General features: G+C 39.2%; 1 protein-coding gene across 1 annotated transcript in view; it reads right to left on the minus strand.

Moving 5' to 3' along the window:
• The window catches only part of ugt8 (UDP glycosyltransferase 8), a 60,832-nt gene extending 46,730 nt beyond the window's left edge, over positions 1-14,102 (minus strand). The window contains exon 1 of the mRNA XM_061984405.2: positions 13,914-14,102. The gene's annotated coding sequence lies outside the window, so the exon portion shown is untranslated. The remainder of the gene's footprint in view (positions 1-13,913) is intronic.
• Positions 14,103-26,925: the final 12,823 nt, after the last annotated feature.

The following is a 26,925-nucleotide window of genomic DNA, read 5'->3' on the forward strand; positions in this document are numbered from 1 at the left end:
CACCGTACCGACACCCCGCCTCGTCCGCCTTCGCCGCGGCCGGCGTCACGCGCAGCAGGTAGGCAGCTTACCTGCCCGCCACCCCCGTGGCCGGGGGCTCGTAACAGGGGTCACTCCGCGCGCTCCGCCCGCGCAGCTTACCTGCCCGCCACCCCTGTTGCCGGGGGCGCGTAACAGGGGTCACTCCGCGCGCAGTGCGCTCACGAAAGGGGTGGGGCTCACCCTGGTTGATATAGACAGCAGGACGGTGGCCATGGAAGTTGGAACCCACTAAGGAGTGTGAAACAACCCACCTGCCGAATCAACTAGCCCTGAAAATGGATGGCGCTGGAGCGTCGGGCCCATACCCGGCCGTCGCCGGTAGCGAGACGCGCTTGGAGGTGCGCTCAGCGCGGCTCCCATATGATTGCGCACTGGTGTGCGTCTGGGTCGTGACAGCGTGGCACGCGAATGTCTGTGCTGCATTGGATCAGTCTCCTTTCTTTAACAGGCAAAAGCTTTATAACCTCACTAATGCCTTGCATCGTCTATATTAAATATATAACAACGGGCGGGTGCGGTTCTGATCAAATGTTACATCGGGTGGATGGCGGATGGTTGACGACTTTCTGATGCGGTTGCGGATGAAATAATTGCCTATCCGCGCATCTCTACTGTCTATACATCGGGAGTGCCTCCACAAACCACAACAACATCCCCTCAACTGATGCCCACGGCCGAAAAGTCCAATATGGGAAATGGAAACAAAGAGAGCTAAATCATGTACAAACCCCGTTTCCATATGAGTTGGGAAATTGTGTTAGATGTAAATATAAACGGAATATTTGCAAATCATTTTCAAGCCATATTCAGTTGAATATGCTACAAAGACAACATATTTGATGTTCAAACTCATAACCATTTTTTTTTTTTTTTTGCAAATAATCATTAACTTTAGAATTTGATGGCAGCAACACGTGACAAAGAAGTTGGGAAAGGTGTCAATAAATACTGATAAAGTTGAGGAATGCTCATCAAACACTTATTTGGAACATCCCACAGGTGAACAGGCTAATTGGGAACAGGTGGGTGCCATGATTGGGTATAAAAGTAGATTCCATGAAATGCTCAGTCATTCACAAACAAGGATGGGGCGAGGGTCACCACTTTGTCAACAAATGCGTGAGCAAATTGTTGAACAGTTTAAGAACAACCTTTCTCAAGCAGCTATTGCAAGGAATTTAGGGATTTCACCATCTACGCTCCGTAATATCATCAAAGGGTTCAGAGAATGTGGAGAAATCACTGCACGTAAGCAGCTAAGCCCGTGACCTTCCATCCCTCAGGCTGTACTGCATCAACAAGCGACGTCAGTGTGTAAAGGATATCACCACATGGGCTCAGGAACACTTCAGAAACCCACTGTCAGTAACTACAGTTGGTCGCTACATCTGTAAGTGCAAGTTAAAACTCTCCTATGCAAGGCGAAAACCGTTTATCAACAACACCCAGAAACGCCGTCGGCTTCGCTGGGCCTGAGCTCATCTAAGATGGACTGATACAAAGTGGAAAAGTGTTCTGTGGTCTGACGAGTCCACATTTCAAATTGTTTTTGGAAACTGTGGACGCCGTGTCCTCCGAACCAAAAAGGAAAAGAACTATCCGGATTGTTCTAGGCGCAAAGTGTAAAAGGCAGCATGTGTGATGGTATGGGGGTGTATTAGTGCCCAAGACATGGGTAACTTACACATCTGTGAAGGCACCATTAATGCTGAAAGGTACATACAGGTTTTGGAGCAACATATGTTGCCATCCAAGCAACGTTACCATGGACGCCCCTGCTTATTTCAGCAAGACAATAGTCATAGTAAAAGAGTGCGGGTACTAGACTGGCCTGCCTGTAGTCCAGACTGTCTCCCATTGAAAATGTGTGAAGCCTAAAATAGCAGAAGGGAGACCCCCGGACTGTTGAACAACTTAAGCTGTACATCAAGCAAGAATGGGAAAGAATTCCACCTGAGAAGCTTCAAAAATGTGTCTCCTCAGTTCCCAAACCTTTACTGAGTGTTGTTAAAAGGAAAGGCCATGTAACACAGTGGTGAACATGCCCTTTCCCAACTACTTTGTCACGTGTTGCAGCCATGAAATTCTAAGTTAATTTTTATTTGCAAAAAAAAAATAAAGTTTATGAGTTTGAACATCAAATATCTTGTCTTTGTTGAGATTAATTGAGACTTTTATTAGTAGGTTGCACAGTGAAGTACATATTCCATACACTACTACTAAATGGTAACACCCGAATAAGTTTTAACTTGTTTAAGTCGGGGTTCATTGATTCATATATATATATATATATATATATATATATATATATATATATATATATATATATATATATATATGCAGTGCATTCAATTGAATATGGGTTGAAAAGGATTTGTATTCCGTTTATATTTACATCTAACACAATTTCCCAACTCATATGGAAATGGGGTTTGTAAAAAGCAGGCTTTGCTACACATCTTCAACAAGTCACCTGCCAACGTGGACGCTGTATTTTTTTTTAAATGAAAATGTGACACATACTTATGCTAATGTTGCTAATATTTGTCTCCTTCTGTTCCACTTTTTAATGCTAGGTTGATATATATGATGTATGGTAGGGCTGTCAATCTTTGGCCACCACTCCATTCCATTCTTGGGGGTTCCCATTTCATTCAGAATCCATTCTCCATTCACAATCAAGACTTTTTTTTTTAAGAACATTCAGTGCCATTTCTATGAATAACTACATTCCTCCATAAAATAGATAACAGCATTCATACATTAATGGTTCATTTAGAAGAAACTTGGTTTTGTTTCATAAAATTCTACCCAAACATTCAAATGTGTAAGTCAGGGGTGCTCACACTTTTTCTGCAGGCGAGCTACTTTTCAATTGATCAAGTCGTGGGGATCTACCTCATTCATATATATCATTTATATTTACTTATTTATGAAATATATGTTTTTGTTAACAAGTTAAAGGTGTTTAATGATAATACAAGTATGTTTAACACATATAGTTAATATTGTTAAAAAATTAAAGGTGTTTAATGATAATACAAGTATGTTTAATACATATAGTTAATATTGTTAACAAGTTAAAGGTGTTTAATGATAATACAAGCATGTTTAACACATATACCGGTAGTTAATATTGTTAATACGTTAAAGGTGTTTAAAGATAATACAAGCATGTTTAACACATATAGTTAATATTGTTAACAAGTTAAAGGTGTTTAAAGATAATACAAGCATGTTTAACACATATAGTTAATATTGTTAACAAGTTAAGTGTTTAAAGATAATGAAAGCATGTTTAACACATATAGTTAATATTGTTAACAAGTTAAAGGTGTTTAATGATAATGCAAGCATGTTTAACACATATAGTTAATATTGTTAAAAAATTAAAGGTGTTTAATGATAATACAAGTATGTTTAATACATATAGTTAATATTGTTAACAAGTTAAAGGTGTTTAAAGATAATACAAGCATGTTTAACACATATAGTTAATATTGTTAATAAGTTAAAGGTGTTTAAAGATAATACAAGCATGTTTAACACATATAGTTAATATTGTTAACAAGTTAAAGGTGTTTAAAGATAATACAGGCATGTTTAACACATATAGATTCCTTTCTTTCATGAAGACAAGAATATAAGTTGGTGTATTACCTGATTCTGATGACTTGCATTGATTGGAATCAGACAGTAGTGCTGATAACGTCCGCATTTTCGAATGGAGGAGAAAAAAAGTCCTCCTTTCTGTCCAATACCACATGAAAGTGGTTGGTTTTTGGCATCTTATTTGTCCAGCTTTCGTACTCCTTTGTATACACTTTACAAGAAATACATTGTCGGCAAACTCCGTAGCTTGCTAGCTTGTGCACGCCAGCTTTCTGAGACTCTTATTTTGTTAGCGCAACTGTGCAACTGTGCAGTCGGTCTTTGGAGTTTTGACGACAGGTACGGCGCCAGAGTCTGTTAAAATAAAGTGTTTCTCGCCTTCCAGTCGGTAATTTTAATGAGCTGGCAGCAGCCAGCGTCATCTCAGAAGACCCTCGGGTGCCGTGAATGTCAATCAAGTGACGAAAGTGACGTCATAGTGAAGATTTATGATCGTTCATTTTTAGGACTATTTTTTTAATGCCTGGCTGGTGATCGACTGACACACCCTCCGAGATCGCGATCGACGTAATGAGCACCCCTGGTGTAAAGCATATATGATCGTCTACATCAACATGCCTGAGTGGCTGCATGGGACAGATTGAAATAAAAAAATAAATAAAAAATATAAATATATATGTATATATATATATTTAGAGGGATTTTATTAAACAACAAAACAAACAATGTATATGTAAAAAGTGGATAGAGTGCACAATAGAGCTTTATTGGTGGACAAACGGCGCTCATTAGCACTAAAGTGACAGGCACACACATAAAAGTACATTTAAACTGTACATTTCAAGTGGAGATCTTAGTAAACATACACTAATGAGGGACTTCTTATTGAACATTGTTGAGAAATACTATGAAATAGAACCTTGAAGTCAGTCCTTTGTTTGTTCTGCAATCTTTTGACACATAATAACTTGTTTTACCATCTTCAACTGCTGGAGAAAAAAAAAGAAAAGTTAATTTTAGCACTGTTGATTAGGCGAGCAGACGAGCTTGGGATTGGGAAAAAAAAAAAAAAGCACAACATTACAAAACTGCTTTTCAAGTTCAACCCGGTTTGGAATGCCTGGTGGCTATTTTGTAACTGCTGTGTCAGCACGTGAGAGCCCTGATCTCAATCCCATTACTTCAGTCAGTCATTCCCAAAGCCTTGTTTTTGCCTCATAAGAATGGACTTCTACAGATGGTCTTCCTCAGGGTTGACTTCAACTGTCACCACGTACTTTAGCTTATAAAAGTTCAACAACAAGATTGGATCTGTGATAGCTGCAGTATTGTTTGTTGACATACAAACTGACTCCGCCTCCTTGTGCCTTCCCCGCCACCTCAGCCTTGCGGTCGAGACGAAAGGGAACCCCAAAGTCAGGTCCGGATCCTGGTCTTGGTCCGTGAGCGCCATGATGCAACAATTCATTGAAGTCCTTCTGAAGTTGGTCCTCTTTCTTCTTCAGCGACTGAACCTTCCCCAAAATGATGGAGTCCTGGTGAGCTGCTGACTCACCTTTATTACCATTCCAATCTTTACTACAATCCTTCAAAATCAACTTTGGAGGTTGAGATGTGGGACGAGCAGACTGAAGCTGCAGAAGTGCCACACGTCCTTGTCGTGGGTCGCCAGTCAACATGAAAGTAGGCCACAGCAAGGCCGGATAAAAGTAGATCCAGTCCAGTCAGCAGCAGCGTGAATACTTCAACAATATTCAACACTCAGAAAAGCACGTGGAGACAATTAATACGAGTATAGAACGGACGCCAAAATCTCACTGCCCAAGTGAGCATGACGTAATGTAATGACGCTAGCGTCGTTAGCATTAGCTAATGTGCTAACACGTTTACTCGTGTCTGTGATAGTATTATTAACTTACAATGACATTCTTTTTGTATTGTTTCACTTTCACAAAATCCTCAGTAAATTCACCAAAACGTCACCGTGGAGTTATTGAGTCTGTTTAGCTGACCGGGGCGGTATAGCTCGGTCGGTAGCGTCGCCGTGCCAGCAACTTGGCGGTTCCAGGTTCGATCCCCACTGCCGTTGTGTCCTAGGGCAAGACACTTTACCCACCTGCTTCCCAGTGACACCCACACTGCTTTAAAAATGTAACTTAGATTTTGGCTTTCACTATGTAAAGTGCTTTGAGTCACTAGAGAAAAGCGCTATATAAATATAATTCACTTCACTTTAGCTGATTGGAGAGCTAGCTTGCGCAGCTAGTGGGTCCATGACCATGACTTCTGTTTTGTTTGATCAGCCGTTTTACTGCCGTGTTACAGACACCGTTTGGAGACAATTAAGGTATGTAAATAAATATTTACAGAATATTTCTGTGTAAATACCTCATTTCACAACATATATATATATGCGATTTATAGTCCGGTGAGGCTAAAATATGGAAAAATATGTTTTTCTTCATAAATGTAGTGAGTGCGGGTTTAATCTGAAGATTAATAATAGTTTGGACAAAATATTAACAACCGGAAATGAAGGTTTATGTTACCGCATACTTTGTAACTTGTTTTGAAATGATTCTACTCTTATTTATATAACAAATATTATACTGTGCTATACAGTACATAGTGTTATTGCAGGAGGCTGAAATATATATATATATATATATATATATATATATATGTATGCGTGGGGAAAAAAATCACAAGACTACTTCGTCTCTACAGGCCTGTTTCATGAGGGGTTCCCTCAATCATCAGGAGATTTTAATAGAAGCATTCACATACCATGGTTTATATAGGGCACAGAGTGGGTAGGTACAGGCTGGCGTAGGGGCGTGGTGATTGGCTCATGTGCTACCTAGGAGGTGTTTCCGTCTGTGACGGCATGCTGATACAATTTCGCTGCGCTTGTTGAGGGATGACAGGTCTGGACGGTATATAATAAACAGTTTCTCTTTCAAGCATAGGTTGCATCTTTTATTACCACTATTGTAAGGTGTGCTGCATGCAAGAATTTGCCATGTTATTGAATATTCAACATTATTGTCTTTGAGGTCCCAAATGTGTTTGCTGAGTTCTGTAGTATTCTGCAGGTTTTGGTTCCTGAAAGAAGCCTTGTGATTGTTCCATCTGGTTTTAAACTCTCCCTCGGTTAATCCTACATATGTGTCGGATGTGTTAATGTCCTTGCGTGTTACCTTAGATTGGTAAACAACTGATGTTTGTAAGCACCCCCCGTTGAGAGGGAAATCAGGTTTCTTGCGGCAGTTGCAGCCTTTGTTGGTTTTGGAGTCGTTCTGTCCGGGGGCCGACGGCTCATTTGCAATTGTTTTGTTGTGGTTTGAGATAATTTGTTGTATATTGTTCATACAGCTGTAGCTCAATTTAATGTTGTTCTTGTTGAATACTTTTCTTAGGGTGTTGCCTTTGGGGAAGTGTTTGTTGATCAGAGTGAGGAATTTGTGTCCAATGTTAGTTGAGACGTTTTTGCTGTATGGGGGGTTGTACCAGATGATGTTGTTTCTTTTTCTGCTCTTTTTTTGGTTGGTTTCCTGGCGTGGGTTCATAGGTGAGGGTGAAATTGTATCCGCTTTCATCAAGTGCTTTTTGGTACGGGTGGGTTGCTTGGTCAAATTCAGCTTTGCTAGATGACAGCATCGATAGCCTTTTATTAATTCCGGTAGGTATTCTTTCCGTGGTGGTGGGTGGGTGGTTGCTGTCATGGTGCACGTATTGGAGTGTTGTGTTGGATTTCGTATATGGTTGGTAGCTGTTATTTCTCAGGTTGAAAGTGACATCGAGGAAGTTGACGGTTTGCTTGTTGGCTTCAATCGTATATATATATATATATATATATATATATATATATATATATATATATATATATATATATATATATATATATATATATATATATATATTTTAGGCCACATCTCTGGGGTAAAATACCTTCTTGATATAAGCAGCCTTAATGCTGCTCCAGCATTAACTCTGTGAGACCTCCAAGTCCTTCCAGACATGTTCATGAATGACTGAATGAATGAATGAATGAATGAGTGTGGGCCTTCTAGTGGGCCTCGGGCTGGAGTGGAAGTCAATCAGAAGAAAACCTCAAGTGGAATGTCAGATCAAACATGAGGTGCGTGAAGGCATGAAAAGGTATAAAGTTGACTTGTAAGGAATGCTAGAAGTCACACATTGTGAAACATGAAAAGGTGGAGCTTATGATAATAAACTAATTAACACTTTCTTCTGTTGGGTCATGGCTGTTTACAGAAGAAACACACCTCAGCCCTTCTAGCATCCTAAGCAACAACCTTAGTAGTAAGCACATTGAAGAAGTCAGCTGAACACTTTCTCACACTGTTGTTTCACTTCAGGAGCTTGCATTTTCTCTCTCTCAACTGGACTATCGCCAGCATCAACACACGCATGAACTGGTCCAACGAGCTCAGTTTTGCTGCAGTTGTAAATACTAAGCAAACTGCAGCCAGCTGACAATTTCTACTGTCGACATGACGTGCAGAGTAAAGCATGTCATCTATTTATTTATACATACATCATTTCAGGACAATAGTACTGTAAGTCATCTATTTATCTATACATCATCTCAGGACAATAGTACTGTAAATCATCTATTTATTTATACATACATCATCTCAGGACAATAGTACTGTAAGTCATCTATTTAACTATACATCATCTCAGGACAAAAATACTGTAAGAGTCAATAGAAACAGACAAATGTCATTTACAGACTATAAGCCACAACTTTTTCTCCAACGCTTTGAACCCTGCGGCTTATACGGTGCGGCTAATTTATGGGTTTTTTCTTCGTTGACGACCATAATGCAAATAGTTTTCATAAAACACTGAAGTGGTGTTATTGTTTGTGCTATGGTGCCATCTTTTGGACGAGTTTGCTTCCTGCATGAGCTACTGGGTGAAAGTCTTCACTGTTTCCTGCTGTATAAAAGCTTTGAACGGGAAGTAGAAGTGCCGTTCCGTCTTCTAGTCATCCATTGCGGTTCTACTCGTATGGATTCTCCATTCATCACTCCAAACAACATTTGTAAGTTTGACAATATAACTAAAACTATTCTTACATAATAAACCGTCACATGTCTGATGTCGGTAGAAGTGTTTTCATGCATATTTGTACATGCTAACATAATGTAATTAAGCTTGCGTTGTTGGCATTAGCTAATATGCTAACACGTTTGTGCGTGTCTGTGTTAGTATTATGAACTTACAGTGGCATTCTTTTTGTATTGTTTCAGTTTGGTAAATTCACCAGAACGTCACTGTGGAGTTATTGAGTCTGTTTAGCTGATTGGAGAGCTAGCTTCTGCAGCTAGTGGGTCCATGATGATGACTTCTGTTTTGTTTGATCAGCCGTTTTACTGCCGCGTTACAGACACCAATCAAGGTATGTAAATAAACATTTACAAAATCATTCTATGTAAATAACTCATTTCACAACGCATATATACCCGGTGCAGCTAATATATGGAAAAAATATATATTCTGAAATTGCGTAGGTGTGATTTATATGTCGGTGCACCCAATAGTCCGGAAAATACGCATCTGCGCTGAAGGTAAGTGGGGTTTTGAGTGGGCCTGTTCTGTATTTGAATAGTATTAGTTTAATGAAGGTTGCCTCCAGCACATGAAACTAAAGACCAAATATATCCAAACAGAGCTTTGGTGTCAGGAGATTTGCACTCATGTTGGTCCTCAGTAAGTTACACTCAGTTAAGGCTGCAGCTAACGATTATTTTTCTATCGATTAATCTATAGATTATTTTTTCGATTAATCGGCTAATCTATAGATTGGGTTTTTTTCGATTAATCTATAGATTATTTTTCCTTTTACCGATTATTTTTTTATTTAAAATGAAGATGAAAAAATAAATGTAGGCCAGTTTTTTCAAAAGGCATGGCTTTTATTTACAAAAAAAAAAAGTATGGCCACTCAGTCAACATTGACAACAACATGACAAAATATTCTGTAACAATGTAAACATTTAAAACTTTTAACATTTAACAAAATTAAAAGTAGCTTATTTTCTTTTTAATGTGCAAATATAAAAGTAAACATCCAGTGCAATCTTAATATTCTGCAATAGTATAAGCATTTCAAAAGTAAAAGTATTGCTTATTTGCTAAAATGTGCAAAAATAAAGATAAACATCCAATACAAAAAAGTGCAAAACGAAATATTCTGTAACAGTGTAAACATTTCAACAAAAGTAAAAGTATTGCTTATTTTGCTTAATAACACAACAATGATAGTATGATTAAAGTGAAAGTTAATTGTTGGTTTGTACATAGTATATGTAACTGTTAATGTTGTAAAAGGTATTTGCACAACTAATTAACGTTAGCGTTAAAGAGGAGCGCATCTTTGTAAACACTGAACAGGCACGCCAAACGCGCCTCTCAGAGCGAAACAGTGTTTTAGTTTATGAATTTACAACGCAGATACAAATGACACATTCATGTTTTTGTGTAATGATGACAACGTATACTCAAGCGGACGATTGACTAGTTGATGGTGATGGCAAGAACGCTGTCGGGTGTTTTCTTTTCAAATGTTCCTTTATAGCCGTTGTGCATACAACAACATTATTAGCAGAGGTGGGTAGAGTAGCCAGAAATTGTACTCAAGTAAGAGTACTGTTACTTTAGAGATTTATTACTCAAGTAAAAGTAAGGAGTAGTCACCCAAATATTTACTTGAGTAAAAGTAAAAAGCATGTTGTGAAAAAACTACTCAAGTACTGAGTAACTGATGAGTAACATTTACACACACACACACACACATATATATATATACCTGTATGTATATATATATATATATATATATATATATATATATATATATATATATATATACACACACACACATATATATATATATACACACACATATATATATATATATATATATATATATATATATATATATATATATATATATATATATATATATATATATATATATGCACATATATATATATATATATACATACATTGATATATACAGTATAAAATTTATATTTATTTATTTTGCCGTTTTTGTTTACATGTTAAAGGTGTTTTAATGAATATACATGCATGTTTAACACATATAGATTCCTTTCTTTCATAAAGACAAGAATATAAGTTGGTGTATTACCTGATTCTGATGACTTGCATTGATTGGAATCAGAGAGTAGTGATGATAACGTCCACGTTTTCAAATGAAGGAGAAAAAAAGTTCCTCCTTTCTGTCTAATATCACATGAAAGTGGTTGGTTTTTGGCTTCTTATTTGTCCAGCTTCCATATTCGTTTTTGTACACTTTACAAGAAATACATTGGCGGCAAACTCCGTAGCTTGCTAGCTTGCTAGCTTGTTTGCGCTGGCTTTTGGAGACTCTTATTTTGAAAGCGCAGGCGCGATGGAGCGGCACTTTTATTGTGAAGACAGGGACTGTGCAGTCAGTCTTTAGGCTTTTGACGGGATGTACGGTTGAAATAAAAAAGGGTATTTTTTCCTTCACACTTTTGATTGATTGATTGGAACTTTTATTAGTAGATTGCACAGTACAGTACATATCCCGTACAATTGACCACTAAATGGTAACACCCCAATAAGTTTTTCAACTTGTTTAAGTCAGGTCATGTGACCGCCTGGCTCTGTTTGATTGGTCCAACGTCACCAGTGACTGCATCTGATTGGTGGAACGGAGTGAACGTCACCAGTGACTGTATTTGTTGAAACGCAGGCACTATGAAGGTCTGTCTGACAGACCAAAACAAACAAAGCGTGCATTAACAGATCAAAATTAGTAGCGAGTAGCGAGCTGAATGTAGATAAAAGTAGCGGAGTAAAAGTAGCGTTTCTTCTCTATAAATATACTCAAGTAAAAGTAAAAGTATGTTGCATTAAAACTACTCTTAGAAGTACAATTTATCCCAAAAGTTACTCAAGTAGATGTAACGGAGTAAATGTAGCGCGTTACTACCCACCTCTGCTTATTATACAAGTTAAAAAAAGCAGGCAGCAGCTCAAACATTCTCATACTTTCTGCAACATCCAAGAAGAAATAAGGTCAGCCAGCATGAAAAATGTCTCAACAATAAGCTCAGTGAAAATTGTATAAAATGATTGGGATGTAGACAAATCCCATATTTTTACCAATTTTCCAAGGAGATTTCCCATATTTAGAAATGCAAATGTTGATGCTCCTCTTAGACACACGTAATTAACATTTTTGCTGCTAAATTAGCAGCGAATAAAGCATTATGTTGCTACTAGTCCCACGTTTCGGAAAAAAATATGTTAAAAAAAAACACCTAATGCTGTCCAGCTGTTGATTGACATGTACAATTCATGTTTAAATAACTAATACTGCAAATGGATATATAATAAAATATCAATTAGCAGCCTCTTCGACTACTAATAATTGTTATCTGCCCTGAAAAAAACATTTTGGTGGATCTCTACTGAAAACTGTATGTTTGTGTCCACTGTGGTGACCATGAGGACTGAGTTACTACTACTAGCACAGTTCGTGTGAAATGATGAATGGGTTATGCCAGTGGTCCCCAACCATTGGGCCGAGGACCGATTGGTACCAGGCTGCACAAGTAATAAAAAATACTTTTTTTTTTTGTATTAAATCAACATAAAAAACACAATATATAAAGTATGTATCAATATATATCAATACAGTCTGCAGGGATACATGATTGTATTTCTTTATGACAAAAAATAAAAATTAAAACAATTTAAAAAAAATGTATCTATGGGTTATCTATGTATATTATATACTGAGTGTACAAATGGACCCAATAACAATCTCTAAGGGTCCCTGCACCCCAATGTACGTGGGGGAAATATTTATATTTTTTGATAAAAAAAAAAAAAAAAGTATTATAGGTTATAAGGTGACTAAGTGTATTATTATTAATTATCAGTTAGAACATTCTTTTACTTAATACAAAGCAATTTTGTTGATCTTTTTTACTTACATTTGAACAGTTGTTGTTTTCACATGTTAGAATAGGATACAAATAATAATATTACGATTGTGGAACTGCATATCCTAGTGTGTCAAAAATTCTGCCTGTACGAAAATATTAATAATCAGTAACACATTTAACAGTGTTTGTTATGGTTAGTATTTTGTTAACTAATTAACCAACTAAACTTTGTTAAAATGTTAAGTATATTCTATTTTTATTTTGAAAGCTGTTAATATTTTAAATCGGGGGTGTTTTTAAACTTTCCCCACTAAAGGCCGCATACTGAAAAGTCAAGTGTGGTCAGGCCATCTTGATCATTTTTAATTGAAAAAAAACAAACAATTTATATCTTTAAAGACAAAACTTTGTGTTATAGGTGACTACATATATTATTATTTATTATTAGTTTAAAATGTCCAGCTTGTTCTCATTACATTTACATTTAGATAAATACATTATCATTACAAAATACACAACTTTTGACATTTCAGTAGAGCCATGCACAAAGTATCGGTATCGGATCAGTATCGACGATACCAGCTTGAAAAGAAGATCAGTGGTATCGCACGTGCCTAACTAAACAAGCTGTAGTGGTATATCGTTTTAACCCAGGAGAATTATTTAAATTAAGTTTATTTTTACTTACTCATTTGTCTATTTATTTATTTACTAATGTATCCATGTATTGGTGTTTTGTGTAACAGAATGAGTCGTAACAAATGTGTTATGAAACAAAAAGGAGGAGGATTAAAAAAAGCTCTGCTTCTTCCTACTCCTTTTCGTACATGCTGTGATGAGAAACTGTAATTCATTGTTTGCATGTTGAGAATAAACAAATACTTTATCCATCATTAAAAACAACAATGGCGACTGAAAGCAGAGTAAAATCAAGCTGGGGGGGAAAAACACACTTTGCCTGAATAAAATAACTATAGCGCATTTGCAACCAACAAAAGGGAAAGAAAAAGCACAATAACAAGTTGATTAGGAGAGAGCGAGGGGGTTCTATTGGGATTTAATGCACCTTATAAATCGGAGGGGACCCTGAACGCACCACGGTCACCTGGTTACACCTGCGTATCGACTGACGCCCGTCCTACCTGAGGGACTACTGAAATATTTAAATAGGCTTCTGAGCCGAAACATATCAGTGAAGTTAGTGGGGATAAAAGTAAGCAAAAATAATAATTATAACAATAAGTTGGTGAACCGCAATACTTGTAACGCTCTTTTGGGGCCTACCTCGAATGTTGTTCCTGAGCAGAAGAAGACGCTTCCTTTTCCTCGGGGACAGGGAGAGGCATAAATAAACTACTTATGTGGACTCCTAAAGGCACAACACTAATAAATAAACTACTTATGTGGACTCCAAAAAGGCACAAGTGGCTCCCCGGGTGTGCGAGACGACGACAGGAGGGTGGGACTATTCAACTCGGCGGAGGGCGGGACTATTCATCTCGGCGGAGGGTGGGACTATTTAGCTCGGCGGAGGGCGGGACTATTCACCTCAGCGGCGGGCGGGACTATTCACCTCGGCGGAGGGCGGGACTATTCACATCGGCGGAGGGCGGGACTATTCACCTCGGCGGAGGGCGGGACTATTCATCTCGGCGGAGGGTGGGACTATTCACCTCGGCGGAGGGCGGGACTATTCACCTCGGCGGAGGGCGGGACTATTCACATCGGCGGAGGGCGGGACTAGCTGCGGGTCATGGCGAGATGGAAAGAGGGGGCGTGGCTAAAAGTTGCCCGCGGTGCTCGTTGGAGGAAAAAAAAAAAGGAACTTTAATGCGGTGAGTGCAGGTGTGTGTTACAGGTGAGGTCACTCCATCGCTGCTCATGCTGTCCTATAACTAACCATTTGGTGTTTTACCAAACATTCACAATCTTTATGTAAAACAAGAACATGTTTTTCTTGTTTTACGCGTTTCAATTGGTACGTTACGGCAAATACGAGGTGGCTAACAATGAAGCTAACGACTATACTCTTATTTACACGTCGTGACCTGAATATTAACCAATGCTGTTATTATACGCGCTAAAGCCGAGGAACTACTTTGAGCGGCGCCATGATCACAGGCGGCGAACTAGCATACATGATTGACTTGCTGAGCTGCTGCATGGCCTCTGAGCTGGTGAAAGTCATTCTGTATCATAAAGCGTGCCAAAAACCAAGAACTTTGTCAACTTTGACACTCAATTCAAAGCCGGGTGTGGCGAGAAAGACATGAAAAGTCCCACATAAGACAACTCTGAATATACGTTAAGCCCCTACAGGTGTAGGACAGGATTTTGTTTAAAAATAATAATAATAATAATTTGTATAGATCATGTTTTTAGTTGAATCATATTTCCTGTATCCTGCCGCTCCCAGTCTGTGGAATGCTCTCCCTGACCACCTGAGGGCACCACAGACTGTGGATGCTTTTTAAAAAGGCTTAAAAAAACTTCTTTTTTTTTTTAAAAGCCTTTTTATAGAAATATATGCATACTAGTTCTAGCTATTAGGCTGTTCTAGTTTTTTTTTTTTATTATTATCTTTTTATTATTATTATTATTTTCAATACACTGTAGCACTTTGAGGTTGTTTGCTCAATGTAAAGTGCTTTTTTTTTTTAAATAAAATCTATTATTAATATTATTATTATTATCACGGTTAAGGCTGCAACAGTTAATTGGTTAAAAACGATTACCGTAAATTCCTATGTATTTTTCTAATTAATTTATGAATTTTTCTTCGCTGATGGCCATGATTGAAATCATTTTATGACAAATAAAAGAAGAAGCAAAACCACTGAGAGGGTGTGTTATTGTTTATGCTGTGGCGCCATCTTTTGGACAAATTGGCTCAGTGCAGGTGCTGCAGTGTTCTTCCATTTAGTACTTTTAACAACTGGATATATATCTATTATATTTTTGAGCCTGAATATAAGGAGGATGAGCCACAGGTTTTTATAAGCTGGCTGCTGTATTAAAAAAAAACTAAGCATCATGTAGCAGTGTTGCTAAGTGCTAAAGAAGAAATACAAACGTAATAAAACATCACTTCCTGTACGCCAGGCCTATTCAAAGCTTTTTAACGTGGCTCGGCGAACAGGTTTGATGAAACCCTTCAGGCTAGGGCTGCTCATGTATGCAGTACTGACGCCATCCTGCAGGGGGCGGGGCATATGTGTCACAATGAAGCAGTGTGTAGAAGAAGACTGCTCATTCCAAACCAAACATCGACCCTGGAAAAAAATCCAAATAAACTGCAAATATTAAATATATTGTGCATGAAAATATTGAGTTTGTTTTGTATTAAAATTGATGACTTTGTGATCTTTTGTATCAGTGCTTCTCTGGCCATCAAAGCTTGTTGAATACATGTAGCACTACATTTGACCAGTAGAGGGCGATAAAGCCACACCTTAGATTTAATTGTGTTGAGCCACATTGATTGTGTGCAATGTTTGCTGTGTTTTTTGATTGAATGTACGAGCACTGAACCTTCCCTAGTATTTAGGATGGACATTATACTTCTGCAATGTTTATTTTATATGTTCAAGTTAGAGTACCAATGATTGTCACACACACACACCAGGTGTGGTGAAATTATTCTCTGCATTTGACCCATCACCCTTGATCACCCCCTGGGAGGTGAGGGGAGCAGTGAGCGGCTGCGGTGGCTGCGTCCGGGAATCATTTTTGGTGATTTAACCCCCAATTCCAACCCTTGATGCTGAGTGCCAAGCAGGGAGGTAATGGCTCCCATTTTTATAGTCTTTGGTATGACTCGGCCTGGGGTTTGAACTCACAACCTACCCACCTCAGGGCGGACACTCTAACCACTAGGCCATATTTAGTGGGGTGTCCAAACCTAAATGGAGGAAGAAGTGAAAGGAACTCAAATTAAGGAGGGAAAATCATTCAAAAGAAGGAACATTGATCCTCAACAAAACTTCTGGAGCTTCTGTTTCTTCATGCTGTTAACTATCTGTCTAGCTGCACACGCTGGGATCTAGGAGCGAGGGCAGAATAATGAATGATTTCAATCTAACCTGGTACAACTCATTGAGATTCAAATCTTTTTTCCAAGAGTGACCTGGTCAAGATGGCAGCAAAACAAAGTTACAGGAATACATACAACAACAACAACAACAACAGTCACACATCCCAGTTAAATATAAATGACTGTACTTACTAGGGTTGTACGGTATACAGGTACTAGTATAGTATCACGGTACTAATGGATCAAAAATTGTACTATGGCCTGTCGTCACACAATGACATTACTGGTTTTAGGAGCAGAGGAGCATGTTGGGCAGCGCACACACACAGAGTACTTACAAGCAGACACAGTGTGTAGACAGAAAAGGGAGAACGGACGCATTTTGGTGTAGAAATTCAAGATAAAGGTGAAGTTATAACACTGAAACACCCTCAGGAAGAGCTGCTTTAACACATGGCTAACATCCATCCACAGTGTTTTAGCTACTTCTAAATCACTAATCCTGGTCTCCATGGCAACAAATAAAGTATGTTTCTTACAAGTAGCATTATCACTGGAGGAGGAGGAATAGCTAAACATGCATCGCTACACACCGTAGGAGGATACAATAGCTCATCGCTAACAAATGTAAACAAATGCCATGGGTGGATCGACACCTGACATCCACTGTAATGATACCAAGTACAGGAGTGAATCTAGTTGATACTACTATGATTATATTGATATTTTTTATCGTCACAAAATCTTAAATGTGTATTGTGTTTATAAAGTCAGGTGATATGTCCCTGGACACATGAGGACTTTGAATACGACCAATGTATGATCCTGTAACTACTTGGTATCACATCCATACCTAAATGTGTGGTATCATCCACAACTAATGTCAAGTATCAGAGAAGAGAAGAATAAGTGATTATTACATTTGAACAGAAGTGTAGATAGAACATGTTCAAACAGAAAATAAGCAGATATTAACAGTAGATGAACAAGTAGATTAATAATCCATTTTTTACAGTTTGTCCCTCATAATGTGTAGAAAATAATAGTTGTATAAATGACACAATATGTTACTGCATACGACTAATTAGGAGTCTTTGTTTGTTTACTTACTACTAAAAGACAAGTTGTCACTATTTTATTGAAGGACTAAATGACAATAATAAACATATGTTTCATGTACACTAACATGTTTTGTTACAATAAAGACAATAATGACATTTTTTGTGCTCCCCTTTATTTTGAAAAGTATCAAAATACATAGAAAAGTATACAAATATTTGGTATGTGGACAATCCTAGTACTTCCATGTATCAAGATGAAAACAATGTACAATGTTTATTGACAGTGTGTGTTTACTTTGCAATGAAGTCAACAAAGTGTGAAAGAAATATAATATAATATAATATAATATGATATAGTATAATATTGTATAATATAATATAATATAATTTAATATAATATAAATATAATACAAAAACACTTTCTGGTGAAACATCACAATTTTGATGACTGTTGAAACTGCAGCCTGTTGGTTCTCTGGTTTGTATCACACACACACACACACACACACACACACACACACACACACACACACACACACACACACACACACACACACACGCACACACACACACACTTGTTATGGTGTGTTGTGTTCATGCTGACAGAGTCACAACACAAAGTGTGTTTGCAACATAAACACAAGCAGCAACACACCAGAGGATGATGTCATTCAGGGGGATGTGGCTCCTGTGAACACAAATGGATGTTCATCAAGTGACGCACACCCAGTGTCATTCAGGGGGATGTGGCTACTGTGAACACTCATGGATGTTCATCAAGTGACGCACACCCAGTGTCATTCAGGGGGATGTGGCTACTGTGAACACTCATAGATGTTCATCAACTGACACAGGGGGATGTGGCTACTGTGAACACACATGGATGTTCATCAAGTGACGCACACCCAGTGTCATTCAGGGGGATGTGGCTACTGTGAACACTCATGGATGTTCATCAACTGACACACTCCCAGTGTCACTCAGGGGGATGTGGCAACTGTGAACACTCATAGATGTTCATCAACTGACACAGGGGGATGTGGCTACTGTGAACACACATGGATGTTCATCAAGTGACGCACACCCAGTGTCATTCAGGGGGATGTGGCTACTGTGAACACTCATGGATGTTCATCAACTGACACACTCCCAGTGTCACTCAGGGGGATGTGGCTACTGTGAACACTCATAGATGTTCATCAACTGACACAGGGGGATGTGGCTACTGTGAACACACATGGATGTTCATCAAATGACGCACACCCAGTGTCATTCAGGGGGATGTGGCTACTGTGAACACACATGGATGTTCATCAAGTGACGCACACCCAGTGTCATTCAGGGGGATGTGGCTACTGCGAACACACATGGATGTTCATCAAGTGACGCACACCCAGTGTCATTCAGGGGGATGTGCCTACTGTGAACACACACGGATGTTCATCAAGTGACACACACCCAGTGTCATTCAGGGGGATGTGGCTACTGCGAACACACATGGATGTTCATCAATTGACGCACACCCAGTGTCATTCAGAGGGATGTGATTACTGTGAACACACATGGATATTCATCAACTGACACACACCCAGTGTCATTCAGGGGGATGTGGCTACTGTGAACACACATGGATGTTCATCAACTGACACACTCGGTGTCATTCAGGGGGATGTGGCTACTGTGAACACACATGGATGTTCATCAAGTGACGCACACCCAGTGTCATTCAGGGGGGGGTGGCTACTGTGAACACACATGGATGTTCATGAAGTGATGCACACCCAGTGTCATTCAGGGGGATGTGGCTACTGTGAACACACATGGATGTTCATCAAGTGATGCACACCCAGTGTCATTCAGGGGGATGTGGCTACTGTGAACACACATGGATGTTCATCAAGTGAAGCACACCCAGTGTCATTCAGGGGGATGTGGCCACTGTGAACACACATGGATGTTCATGAACTGACACACACCCAGTGTCATTCAGGGGGATGTGGCTACTGTGAACACACATGGATGTTCATCAAGTGACGCACACCAAGTGTCATTCAGGGGGATGTGGCTACTGTGAATACACATGGATGTTCATCAAGTGACGCACACCCAGTGTCATTCAGGGGGATGTGGCTACTGTGAACACATATGGATGTTCATCAACTGACACACTCTGTGTCATTCAGGGGGATGTGACTACTGTGAACACACATGGATGTCATCAACTGACACACTCGGTGTCATTCAGGGGGATGTGGCTACTGTGAACACACATGGATGTTCATTAAGTGACGCACACTTTGTGTCATCCAGGGGGATGTGGCTACTGCGAACACACATGGATGTTCATCAAGTGACGCACACCCAGTGTCATTCAGGGGGATGTGGCTACTGCGAACACACATGGATGTTCATCAAGTGACGCACACCCAGTGTCATTCAGGGGGATGTGGCTACTGCGAACACACATGGATGTTCATCAAGTGACGCACACCCAGTGTCATTCAGGGGGATGTGGCTACTGTGAACACACACGGATGTTCATCAAGTGACACACACCCAGTGTCATTCAGGGGGATGTGGCTACTGCGAACACACATGGATGTTCATCAATTGACGCACACCCAGTGTCATTCAGAGGGATGTGACTACTGTGAACACACATGGATATTCATCAACTGACACACACCCAGTGTCATTCAGGGGGATGTGGCTACTGTGAACACACATGGATGTTCATCAACTGACACACTCGGTGTCATTCAGGGGGATGTGGCTACTGTGAACACACATGGATGTTCATCAAGTGACGCACACCCAGTGTCATTCAGGGGGGTGTGGCTACTGTGAACACACATGGATGTTCATGAAGTGATGCACACCCAGTGTCATTCAGGGGGATGTGTCTACTGTGAACACACATGGATGTTCATGAAGTGATGCACACCCAGTGTCATTCAGGGGGATGTGGCTACTGTGAACACACATGGATGTTCATCAAGTGAAGCACACCCAGTGTCATTCAGGGGGATGTGGCCACTGTGAACACACATGGATGTTCATCAACTGACACACACCCAGTGTCATTCAGGGGGATGTGGCTACTGTGAACACACATGGATGTTCATCAAGTGACGCACACCAAGTGTCATTCAGGGGGATGTGGCTACTGTGAATACACATGGATGTTCATCAAGTGACACACACCCAGTGTCATTCAGGGGGATGTGGCTCCTGTGAACACACATGGATGTTCATCAAGCGACGCACACCCAGTGTCATTCAGGGGGATGTGGCTACTGTGAACACACATGGATGTTCATCAAGTGACGCACACCCAGTGTCATTCAGGGGGATGTGGCTACCGTGAACACACATGGATGTTCACCAAAGCCACTCATGGATCCTGAACATCCAGTGTGGAGTTTGAGGTGAAGATTGTGTAAATCGTCACTATCTCTCTGCTCCTTTCTCTCACATGTCAGGTGTGTTACCTGAGCTGCACATCAATAGTGCAGCACACACAATCTACACACAAGTCTTTGTGTCACATCTTCTCACAGAAGACATTTTATATGATCCAATGTGAGTCCACAGGAAAGAAAGTGGGCTTGAGAATGCAAATGAAAAGATGGTGAAATTGTTTATTGACACTCTTTTATCTTAGAGGAATACTTTTGGCAGAATAAAAATGTTTTTTGTGCTAAGAAGAGAAACATGCACTCTCACTTTAACATGCTAGCATGAGCATGCTAACTTAACTTAACTATATTGTCATTGGGGTTGATTTCAGCTTTTAAAATGTCATGTCTGTGTAATCATGTTTTTGTTTTAAGTCATGTTTTTGTTTAGTTATAGGAATCTTTGGTTTATGTCTTTTCACTCCCTTGTCTTGTTTGCATGATTACCCATTAGTTTCACCTGTTCCACGTTTGGACTCATTGTGCACTCTTGATTGTCACCATAGCAACCCATTAGTTTTCACCTGTCACGTCACGCACCTGTTTCACGTCTTGAGTCACGCACCTGTTTTCGTTAATCATGTCTGTAGTATTTAAGTTCAGTGTTTTTCAGTTTGTCTTTCTGACGACCTCACCACATTTATGCTCTGTCCATTCTTTCCATGTCCATTCTTCATGCAACCATTTTTGTCCAAGCCAAGTAAGTTTTTGTTCCATGTTTATAGTCTATTTGTTTTTCATAGTTTGTTCTCCGCCACTGTGCGTGCTTTTCGTTTGTACTTTTTTGCTATAGTCTTTTGGTTTCATAGTTTATTCTCCGCCATTGTGCGCGTTTTTGTTTGATCCTTTTTCTGTATTTATAGTTAAAAAAATAAATCATGTACCTTCATTCCCGTCTCGCCCGTGCCAACTTTCCGTTGCAGCCCGGAAAAGCAAACTCCCAAGATCAAGTCGTGACATAAAAGATATTTCAAGGAGTAAACAGCACAGTATGTACTTAATTATCATATATGTAACCCTCCTAAAGGTAATCTAGTCATTTATGAACAAATATTTCTTTGAATCACTTTTTGGCAAGCACCACATTGTCGTTTGGGGTAGATATCAGCTTTTTAAAGGGTACTTCAACAGGTAAACAGTACAGTATGTACTTAATTATCATATATGTAACTCTTCTAAGGGTACTCTCGTCATTTATGCACTGATATTAAGATGTGTCAATAACCAAATATAACTTAGAATCACTTTTTGGCAACCAATGTATTGTTATTTGTCATTTGAGTGAAAATGATGATGTGAACACCTTTGAGTATGATAATGCAGTGCAGTAGTTATATTGTTGTTATTATGCAAAGACATAAGGTCAATTAGTGTTTGAGTAGAAAAAAATAATAATAATAATGTGTTTTTTTGGAATGAAAGCAAATGATTGACAAGCGTTGATGAATGTTCAATAAGAGCTCAGTCATTGTTTGTTTAGTGTATTTGTGTAATGTGTAGTGATGGCCGCTAGAGGGAAGCAAACACCATTGCTAAAAGTCTCCTGTTGAAACATCAACATGATGATGACAAAGTCTATTTACATCATTATAGGTTTTAGTGCAACGGACTTCTGGGACTTTATCTTTGAGTGGGAATTACACAATAACATGTGCGTGGACAACCACAGCTATAGTCACATTTTATTGAGCAGGTTCAAGGGAACTTTTGGAATGTTGCTATCATTCACAATCCTTATGTAAGACCAGCATGCAAATCCATCCATCCATTTTCTACCGCTTATTCCCTTCGGGGTCGCGGGGGGGTCGCTGGAGCCTATCTCAGCTACAATCGGGCGGAAGGCGGGGTACACCCTGGACAAGTCGCCAACTCATCACAGGGCCAACACAGATCACGAGGTGCCATTTAGTGTAGCCAATAAACCTATCCCCAGGTGCATGTCTGCATGCAAATGATTTATTGAATTTTTTTATGCATTCTAACTTGTAAATAAACACTAACAAAAGTCAACCAACAAAGGAGCCAATGAAAGAACTCAAAAAATATCTTTAAAAAAACCTCGATCAGCATTTTCTATACACACTGTAGCTATATGTGTCATGTAGTAGCATTCATAATAACATGTAATATAGACATGATGTAAGTATATATGTCATGTAGTAACATTCAAAATAACATGTAATATATACATGATGTAAGTATATATGTCATGTAGTAACATTCATAATAACATGTAATATATACATGATGTAAGTATATATGTAGTATCTAGTAACATTCATAATAACATGTAATATATACATGATGTAAGTATATATGTCATGTAGTAACATTCATAATAACATGTAATATATACATGATGTAAGTATATATGTAGTATCTAGTAACATTCATAATAACATGTAATATATACATGATGTAAGTATATATGTCATGTAGTAACATTCATAATAACATGTAGTATTTACATGATGTAAGTATATATGTCATGTAGTAACATTCATAATAACATGTAATATATACATGATGTAAGTATATATGTCATGTAGTAACATTCATAATAACATGTAATATATACATGATGTAAGTATATATGTCATGTAGTAACATTCATAATAACATGTAATATATACATGATGTAAGTATATATGTCATGTAGTAACATTCATAATAACATGTAATATATACATGATGTAAGTATATATGTCATGTAGTAACATTCATAATAACATGTAATATATACATGATGTAAGTATATATGTCATGTAGTAACCATGGCGGACTTCATGAGAGACAGCAAAGACTACTTTTTGAGGCTGAATATAAGGAGGATGAGCTAAGTTATAAAAGCTGTGTGCTAAACAGATCTAACTAGTAGCAGTATTGCCAAGTACTAAACATAATATACAAACTATGAACGTAATAAAACAATCAATCAATTACTGTACAATGTCTGCTCTCACTGAGATGTCGACTGAGGGGATGTTTGTATCTTCCTGTTGAGATGAAGAATTAATCATAATCCAAATGCAGAGATAAAAATAAAAAAAAGTGCCGCAAACGAGCATCTTTCTAGTCTCTCTTGCCATCTCTGGGTCTAAGTTGGATGTCAAAGTTGACCATGTCCACAACCTTCCTTCTACTATCCAGGTGAGAGGCGTGATTTATAATCTACAATTAACTTTCACCAACTCAGAGGTGATACAGCAGCTCAATATGTCAATATAGCAGCACAGGCTAGTTGGCTATCTGTGATCACGGCGCCGCTAAAAATAGTTTGTCTGCGTTAGGGCTTATAATAACAATATTCTTAGCCACCTAGTACTAACCATATTTTAGGCTTTAGAAAGTATAAAGAAAGACAAACATGTTCCTCTTTAAAAGGCTGGCAAAGTTTCTTCTTTACCGCTGGTAATGAAAGGTAGCAGATAATGAAAGGTGACAGGTGTGTCATTTAGTCTTGCAGACGCACACTCTCTCAATCAGAAAGAACCTTTCCAATGAGTACGAAGGGCAAAACGTTTCGACTTTTACTGTCTGCCCACGTCTTTGGCCGTCCAGACCCTCACTCACCGCCTCTCTAATCAGTCGTCTCAGCACCCGACATTTTTTTTCTCTCCTTCTCTCCGTCTGCCTTATCGCTTCTCTGCAGTTTCCTTCCATGTCATTACTCTGCTATTAGTGCGGCGAAAACACTGACCTTCTACTTCCAAACAGCTGCCTGCCAAGATAACACTCACCCGCTCTTATATCCTGCACAACACTTATGGAGGTGGGCTTCCACAAGGTCTCACAACATGTACACACCTATGCAGGTGGGCTTCCACAAGGTCTCTGTCAGGTTCAAACACTGATGACATCTATTAAACAAGACAAGAGGCAAAGAATCAAACAGAGGCAGAATTCAATTTGGACCCAATATTGAGGAGAAAACGTGTCGACCTGTAACCTCTTACAGTGTCACCCACGCTCTGCCAAAAGATTGCATTCCTCCTTCTTTATTTGACTTTCTCCCCCCACCTGACCACAGCTGTTTCCAAAGGGAAGTGGGTCGTAAACAGCGTTGCCTTCGGTTACCGAACAGTTCAAAAGAAGAGGTCATAAAATAGTTCAAAAAGAGTTCCATAAAATAGTTCAAAAAGGGTTCGTAAAATACTTCAAAAATAGTTCGTCTGGAGATTGGGCAGAGCCTTCCTCCTGGTAGGCCCCAAAGACAGCTCCCGTCTCCCTGCAGGAACTCAATCTAATACAAAGCTTTTGTGATAGTTTAGAAACAACTATTCTAACAGTCTCACAACATGTACACACCTATGGAGGTGGGCTTCCACAAGGTCTCACAACATGTACACACCTATGGAGGTGGGCTTTCACAAGGTCTCTGTCAGGTTCAAACACTGATGACATCTATTAAACAAGACAAGAGGCAAAGAATCAAACAGAGGCAGAATTCAATTTGGACTCAATATTGAGGAGAAAACGTGTCGACCTGTTACCTGTTACCTCTTACAGTGTCACCCACGCTCTGCCAAAAGATTGCATTCCTCCTTCTTTATTTGACTTTCTCCCCCCACCTGACCACAGCTGCTTCCAAAGGGAAGTGGGTCGTAAACAGCGTTGCATTTGGTTACCGAACAGTTCAAAAGAAAAGGTCATAAAATAGTTCAAAAAGAGTTCCATAAAATAGTTCAAAAAGGGTTCGTAAAATACTTCAAAAAGAGTTTGTCTGGAGATTGGGCAGATCCTGCCATCTGTCCGCTTTGAAGTCACAGTGGAGTTTTACGAGCCTTCCTCATGGTAGGCCCCAAAGACAGCTCCCGTCTCCCTGCAGGAACTCAATGTAATACAAAGCTTTTGTGATAGTTTAGAAACAATTATTCTAACAGTCTCACAACATGTACACACCTATGGAGGTGGACTTCCACAAGGTCTCACAACATGTACACACCTATGGAGATGGGCTTCCACAAGGTCTCACAACATGTACACACCTATGGAGGTGGGCTTCCACAAGGTCTCTGTCAGGTTCAAACACTGATGACATCTATTAAACAAGACAAGAGGCAAAGAGTCAAACAGAGGCAGAATTCAATTTGGACTCAATATTGAGGAGAAAACGTGTCGACCTGTTACCTCTTACAGTGTCACCCACGCTCTGCCAAAAGATTGCATTCCTCCTTCTTTATTTGACTTTCTCCCCCCACCTGACCACAGCTGCTTCCAAAGGGAAGTGGGTCGTAAACAGCGGTGCCTTTGGTTACCGAACAGTTCAAAAGAAGAGGTCATAAATTAGTTCAAAAAGTGTTCCATAAAATAGTTCAAAAAGGGTTCGTAAAATACTTCAAAAAGAGTTCGTCTGGAGATTGGGCAGATCCTGCCATCTGTCCGCTTTGAAGTCACAGTGGAGTTTTACGAGCCTTCCTCATGGTAGGCCCCAAAGACAGCTCCCGTCTCCCTGCAGGAACTCAATGTAATACAAAGCTTTTGTGATAGTTTAGAAACAATTATTCTAACAGTCTCACAACATGTACACACCTATGGAGGTGGACTTCCACAAGGTCTCACAACATGTACACACCTATGGAGATGGGCTTCCACAAGGTCTCACAACATGTACACACCTATGGAGGTGGGCTTTCACAAGGTCTCTGTCAGGTTCAAACACTGATGACATCTATTAAACAAGACAAGAGGCAAAGAATCAAACAGAGGCAGAATTCAATTTGGACTCAATATTGAGGAGAAAA

This window comes from Nerophis lumbriciformis, linkage group LG25 (assembly GCF_033978685.3).
Source record: "Nerophis lumbriciformis linkage group LG25, RoL_Nlum_v2.1, whole genome shotgun sequence".
Lineage (NCBI taxonomy): Eukaryota > Metazoa > Chordata > Actinopteri > Syngnathiformes > Syngnathidae > Nerophis > Nerophis lumbriciformis.